This window comes from Oncorhynchus nerka, linkage group LG3 (assembly GCF_034236695.1).
Source record: "Oncorhynchus nerka isolate Pitt River linkage group LG3, Oner_Uvic_2.0, whole genome shotgun sequence".
Taxonomy (NCBI): Eukaryota; Metazoa; Chordata; class Actinopteri; order Salmoniformes; family Salmonidae; genus Oncorhynchus; species Oncorhynchus nerka.
In genome coordinates, this window is record NC_088398.1 from 68,248,395 (window position 1) to 68,254,741 (window position 6,347).

At 43.8% G+C, this 6,347-nt stretch overlaps 1 protein-coding gene across 3 annotated transcripts in view; it reads right to left on the reverse strand.

Annotated features, from left to right (window-relative positions):
- Window positions 1-6,219, reverse strand: part of sytl5 (synaptotagmin-like 5) — a 90,432-nt gene extending 84,213 nt beyond the window's left edge. The window contains exon 1 of one of the 3 annotated variants that reach the window (XM_029639744.2): window positions 6,028-6,219. The gene's annotated coding sequence lies outside the window, so the exon portion shown is untranslated. The remainder of the gene's footprint in view (window positions 1-6,027) is intronic. The other 2 variants (XM_029639738.2, XM_029639749.2) reach the window with 2 other exon arrangements.
- Window positions 6,220-6,347: the final 128 nt, after the last annotated feature.

A 6,347-nucleotide genomic window follows, 5' to 3' on the forward strand; every position in this document is an offset into this window, starting at 1 on the left:
CTGTCTAACTCCCACCCACAACTGCATTCCTGCAATTCTATTTTAGGCGTATATGACCCAGCTCACTTGCTGATGATCGCAGCAGTTGTCTGCCCTAAAGGCCATATCAACATGTGCAAAAAATAACCTGACAAAAAGATTAAATACTACACAAAAAAAGGTTAATACTACACAAATAGACACTTGCATCGGCCAATAGGCTAGACGTAGTCTGAAGAGAACAGAGTTGGAGAGATTTGCACTTTCTCTTGAGCTATACCCTACCTTTTAGGAGTGGGATGTTTCAGATGGAGACAAATATGGGTGAACAATATTTATTTCTAGGCAATAGTCAACTATAGTCTAATCATATTTAGGAAGTACATTTTCTTGGAACTATAACAGCCCCATCTTTCTCTGCCCATGCATAGGCTACAGCCTACTATTTTAGTTGAGACCACAGGTGCACCCGATCTCACACATCTGGCCACTGAATTTGAAGCAGCAAGAATGATGACAGTTGACACTTGCATTTTTTCTTGAGCTACGTTTTGCATATTGGATATAGCCTACCTTTTAGGAGGACGATTTACAGGCAGAGAGGTATGAATGGGTAATCAATATTTCAGTATTGTAAAGTACTTAAGTAAAAAATACATTTAAGTACTACTTAAGTAGTTTTTTGGGGTATCTGTACTTTACTATTTATATTTATTAGCTTTTACTTCACTGCATTTCTAAATAAATGTACTGTTTACATATTCCCTGACACCCAAAAGTACTCATTACATTTTAAGAGGTTAGCAGGACAGGAAAATTGTCCAATACCCACACTTGTCAAGAGAACATGCCAGGTCATCCCTAAACTAAACACAAATGGCTTCGTTTGTAAATGATGTCTGAGTGTAGGAGTGTACCCCTGGGTATCTGCAAATGATGTCTGAGTGTAGGAGTGTACCCCTGGGTATCTGCAAATGATGTCTGGGTGTAGGAGTGTACCCCTGGGTATCTGCAAATGATGTCTGGGTGTAGGAGTGTACCCCTGGGTATCTGCAAATGATGTCTGGGTGTAGGAGTGTACCCCTGGGTATCTGCAAATGATGTCTGGGTGTAGGAGTGTACCCCTGGGTATCTGCAAATGATGTCTGGGTGTAGGAGTGTACCCCTGGGTATCTGCAAATGATGTCTGGGTATCTGCAAATGATGTCTGAGTGTAGGAGTGTACCCCTGGGTATCTGCAAATGATGTCTGGGTGTAGGAGTGTACCCCTGGGTATCTGCAAATGATGTCTGGGTGTAGGAGTGTACCCTGTAAATGATGTCTGGTGTATCTGCAAATTATGTCTGGGTGTAGGAGTGTACCCCTGGGTACCCTGAGTGTAGGAGTGTACCCCTGGGTATCTGCAAATGATGTCTGGGTGTAGGATCTGTAAATGTGTACCCCTGGGTATCTGCAAATGATGTCTGGGTGTAGGGTATCTGTGATGTCTGAGTGTAGGAGTGTACCCCTACCCTGAGGTAGGAGTGTACCCCTGGGTATCTGCAAATGATGTCTGGGTGTAGGAGTGTACCCCTGGGTATCTGCAAATGATGTCTGGGTGTAGGAGTGTACCCCTGGGTATCTGTAAATGATGTCTGGGTGTAGGAGTGTACCCCTGGGTATCTGTAAATGATGTCTGGTGTAGGAGTGTACCCCTGGGTATCTGTAAATGATGTCTGGGTGTAGGAGTGTACCCCTGGGTATCTGTAAATGATGTCTGAGTGTAGGAGTGTGCCCCTGGGTATCTGTAAATGATGTCTGAGTGTAGGAGTGTACCCCTGGGTATCTGTAAATGATGTCTGAGTGTAGGAGTGTACCCCTGGGTATCTGTAAATGATGTCTGAGTGTAGGAGTGTACCCCTGGGTATCTGTAAATGATGTCTGAGTGTAGGAGTGTACCCCTGGGTATCTGTAAATGATGTCTGAGTGTAGGAGTGTACCCCTGGGTATCTGTAAATGATGTCTGAGTGTAGGAGTGTACCCCTGGGTATCTGTAAATGATGTCTGAGTGTAGGAGTGTGTAGGAGTGTAGGAGTGTACCCCTGGGTATCTGTACCCCTGGGTATGTGTAAATGATGTCTGAGTGTAGGAGTGTACCCCTGGGTATGTGTAAATGATGTCTGGGTGTAGGAGTGTACCCCTGGGTATGTGTAAATGATGTCTGAGTGTAGGAGTGTACCCCTGACTATCTGTAAATGATGTCTGAGTGTAGGAGTGTACCCCTGGGTATCTGTAAATGATGTCTGAGTGTAGGAGTGTACCCCTGACTATCTGTAAATGATGTCTGAGTGTAGGAGTGTACCCTGGGTATCTGTAAATGATGTCTGAGTGTAGGAATGTACCCCTGACTATCTGTAAATGATGTCTGAGTGTAGGAGTGTGCCCCTGGGTATCTGTAAATGATGTCTGAGTGTAGGAGTGTGCCCCTGGGTATCTGTAAATGATGTCTGAGTGTAGGAGTGTGCCCCTGGGTATCTGTAAATGATGTCTGAGTGTAGGAGTGTGCCCCTGGGTATCTGTAAATGATGTCTGAGTGTAGGAGTGTACCCCTGGGTATCTGTAAATGATGTCTGAGTGTAGGAGTGTACCCCTGGGTATCTGTAAATGATGTCTGAGTGTAGGAGTGTACCCCTGGGTATCTGTAAATGATGTCTGAGTGTAGGATGTCTGAGTGTACCCCTGGGTATCTGTAAATGATGTCTGAGTGTAGATGAGTGTACCCCTGGGTATCTGTAAATGATGTCTGAGTGTAGGAGTGTACCCCTGGGTATCTGTAAATGATGTCTGAGTGTAGGAGTGTACCCCTGGGTATCTGTAAATGATGTCTGAGTGTAGGAGTGTACCCCTGGGTATCTGTAAATGATGTCTGAGTGTAGGAGTGTACCCCTGGGTATCTGTAAATGATGTCTGAGTGTAGGAGTGTACCCCTGGGTATCTGCAAATGATGTCTGGGTGTAGGAGTGTACCCCTGGGTATCTGCAAATGATGTCTGGGTGTAGGAGTGTACCCTGGGATGTCTGGGTGTAGGAGTGTACCCCTGGGTATCTGCAAATGATGTCTGGGTGTAGGAGTGTACCCCTGGGTATCTGTAAATGATGTCTGGGTGTAGGAGTGTACCCCTGGGTATCTGTAAATGATGTCTGGGTGTAGGAGTGTACCCCTGGGTATCTGTAAATGATGTCTGAGTGTAGGAGTGTACCCCTGGGATGTCTGAGTGTAGGAGTGTACCCCTGGGTATCTGTAAATGATGTCTGAGTGTAGGAGTGTACCCCTGGGTATCTGTAAATGATGTCTGAGTGTAGGAGTGTACCCCTGGGTATCTGTAAATGATGTCTGAGTGTAGGAGTGTACCCCTGGGTATCTGTAAATGATGTCTGAGTGGAGTGTACCCCTGGGTATCTGTACCCTGGGTATCTGTAAATGATGTCTGAGTGTAGGAGTGTACCCCTGGGTATCTGTAAATGATGTCTGAGTGATGTCTGGTGTAGTGTACCCCTGGGTATGTGTAAATGATGTCTGGGTGTAGGAGTGTACCCCTGGGTATCCCTGTAAATGATGTCTGAGTGTAGGAGTGTACCCCTGGGTATCTGTAAATGATGTCTGAGTGTAGGAGTGTACCCCTGGATGTATCTGTAAATGATGTCTGAGTGTAGGAGTGTACCCTGGGTATCTGTAAATGATGTCTGAGTGTAGGAGTGTACCCCTGGGTATCTGTAAATGATGTCTGAGTGTAGGAGTGTACCCCTGGGTATCTGTAAATGATGTCTGAGTGTAGGAGTGTGCCCCTGGGTATCTGTAAATGATGTCTGAGTGTAGGAGTGTGCCCCTGGGTATCTGTAAATGATGTCTGAGTGTAGGAGTGTACCCCTGGGTATCTGTAAATGATGTCTGAGTTTAGGAGTGTACCCCTGGGTATCTGTAAATGATGTCTGAGTGTAGGAGTGTGCCCCTGGGTATCTGTAAATGATGTCTGAGTTTAGGAGTGTACCCCTGGGTATCTGTAAATGATGTCTGAGTGTAGGAGTGTGCCCCTGGGTATCTGTAAATGATGTCTGAGTGTAGGAGTGTACCCCTGGGTATCCCGCCTGGTTTGCTTAATATGAAGAATTTGAAAGAATTTCTACTTTTACTTTTGACACAGTATATTTTAGAAATTAAATTTACTTGTTATACTTAATTATATTTAAAAACAAATAGTTTTAGATTTAGTCAAGTAGTATTTTATTGGGTGACTTTCACTTTTACTTGAGTCATTTTCAATTAAGGTGTCTTTAGTTTTACTCAAGTATGACCCTTGGCTGCTTTTCCACCATCGCAATATTTAATGATAAAGAAACGGCTCGCTCACCATGGTAGCCTATGCGCGCGATGCGCTTTTTCCTTTTCGACGATTATCAACAACACGTCGACTCACGTCCACTTCATTCCAGTATGAATATTTATTTACAGACACTGTAGCAAACTATATAGTCCAATCATATTTAAGTTAATTTCCTTAGAAAGATAAATGCCACATGATTCTCCACCCATGCATAGGCAGCCTAGTGTATTTCATTGAGACCAAACATAGAGTATACGCGCTCTTGGTCTCCCACACCCAATTTGAAGAGGGGAGGCAGGCTCCTTAACTTGAAGCAGTGCGTTCTGAGTGTGTGAATAATGCGACAGAGACGTGCTTTAAATACAATAGGCAGGCCTAAGCTAACGCATACAAAGCAGAAAGACGACCGGTTCCATTATACTGGGAAAGATGGGTTAATCTGTGGACATCGGAGGGTTGGAGTTAAGAACTGAATGAATGGTGGATTGGCCGCGGAGGGTGAAAACAAATAGGAATATATGTATAATTCTGTAACTACAGTTACCATCGATGTGAGCGAAATAGCTGTAAGTAGCAGTATAAATATTGTTATATGTTAGTTTACTCCACTTAGGGTATGGGTGGTAGGGTTGTGGTAGGGTTGTGGTGGTGGTGGGGGGGTCAATCCTGCAGGAATGCTGCCCTCTACTACCTACATACAGTAGGTTTCTGCAAAACACTACAGTAAATACTACAGTATGCTACTAATGCCAGCAAAAACAATACAGTAAATACTACAGTATACCACCAATGAATGCCAAAACACTACAGTAAATAACACAAGGCGACAGGTAGCCTAGCGTTTAGCCAGTAACTGAAAGATTGCTGGTTAGAATACCCGATGACCAAGGCACTTAAACCTTTTACAGCACATTTTACTGCACCTAAAAATAAAACTACAGTAGCCTTTGCGGAGTCCCTAACCACTGGATGTCCGGTTTTCAGGGGAAATGGAAAGAGAGCAACTTCAGCATTTGGACGTTAACAAGGCAACACTCCATCTTAACTCGTCCCACATTTCCCTGGATTGGTTGAACAATGCAGAAAAGAACCTCTCCCGGCAGTATTTTTTCTTCTTGTCAAGACAAGTATGTAAGGGTTCTAGTTTCAGGCATTTATTTTACACCTGTTACGTTAGCTTAATACTACAGTAAAAAAACACTAGGCTACAGTGAATAATATAGAATATAAATATAGTAATACTACAGTATTTATACCATAGTATACTATAGTATTTTTCACGTGGGTGGAGAGCACAAAAAAAAACAATTTTGCTGCATTGCACCTGTCCAAACAAACACTTGTATGCGAATGTAGGTTAGTTGAGACCTCACCTGAACTGAAACGTTTAATTTTATAATGATTATATAATTTAATGAATTTTCCATCATAAAATTATTTTGAATGTTTGTAACAAGTTACAGTATGAAATCAATAAATATAGTCTAAGTTTAGGCGATCCTATGAGTGGTAACCACTATAATAATGCTATCGCGTTGGGAATGGCAGTGGTCTTAGTCGTTTGTTACGTCTTCTTCGGGAATCCCCTTCTCATAATCATTATGGGACACCGCAGTGCATGTTTCACAAAACCACCATCAGAAAAGTATAACGTTTCTGTAAAGATTGCAACAGAAACCCTCTCTTACCTGAGAATTGCACTACAGCAAGTGGTGGCTTGGTGGGTCGTGAGAGTGGCTGGTGGTGGAGCCTGTGCAGTCCGTCTCTTGGCGCGCCTCTGTGGCGTGTGATCACAGCTGTGGCATCAACAGCCCCGCTCCGCGCAGCAGCCGGGTGCTCCGGTGTGTAGGGGGCGTGGTCACAGTTTCGGGGAGCCAGCTGGGGCAGCTTCTCTGCTATCTGCTGAACCCTATTTAGGGTTTAATTTATCCAGTGGTAATGTACCGTGATATTGAATGTCCTAATAATATCCAATTGACCTAATAAGTCATACCGCAGTATCACATTA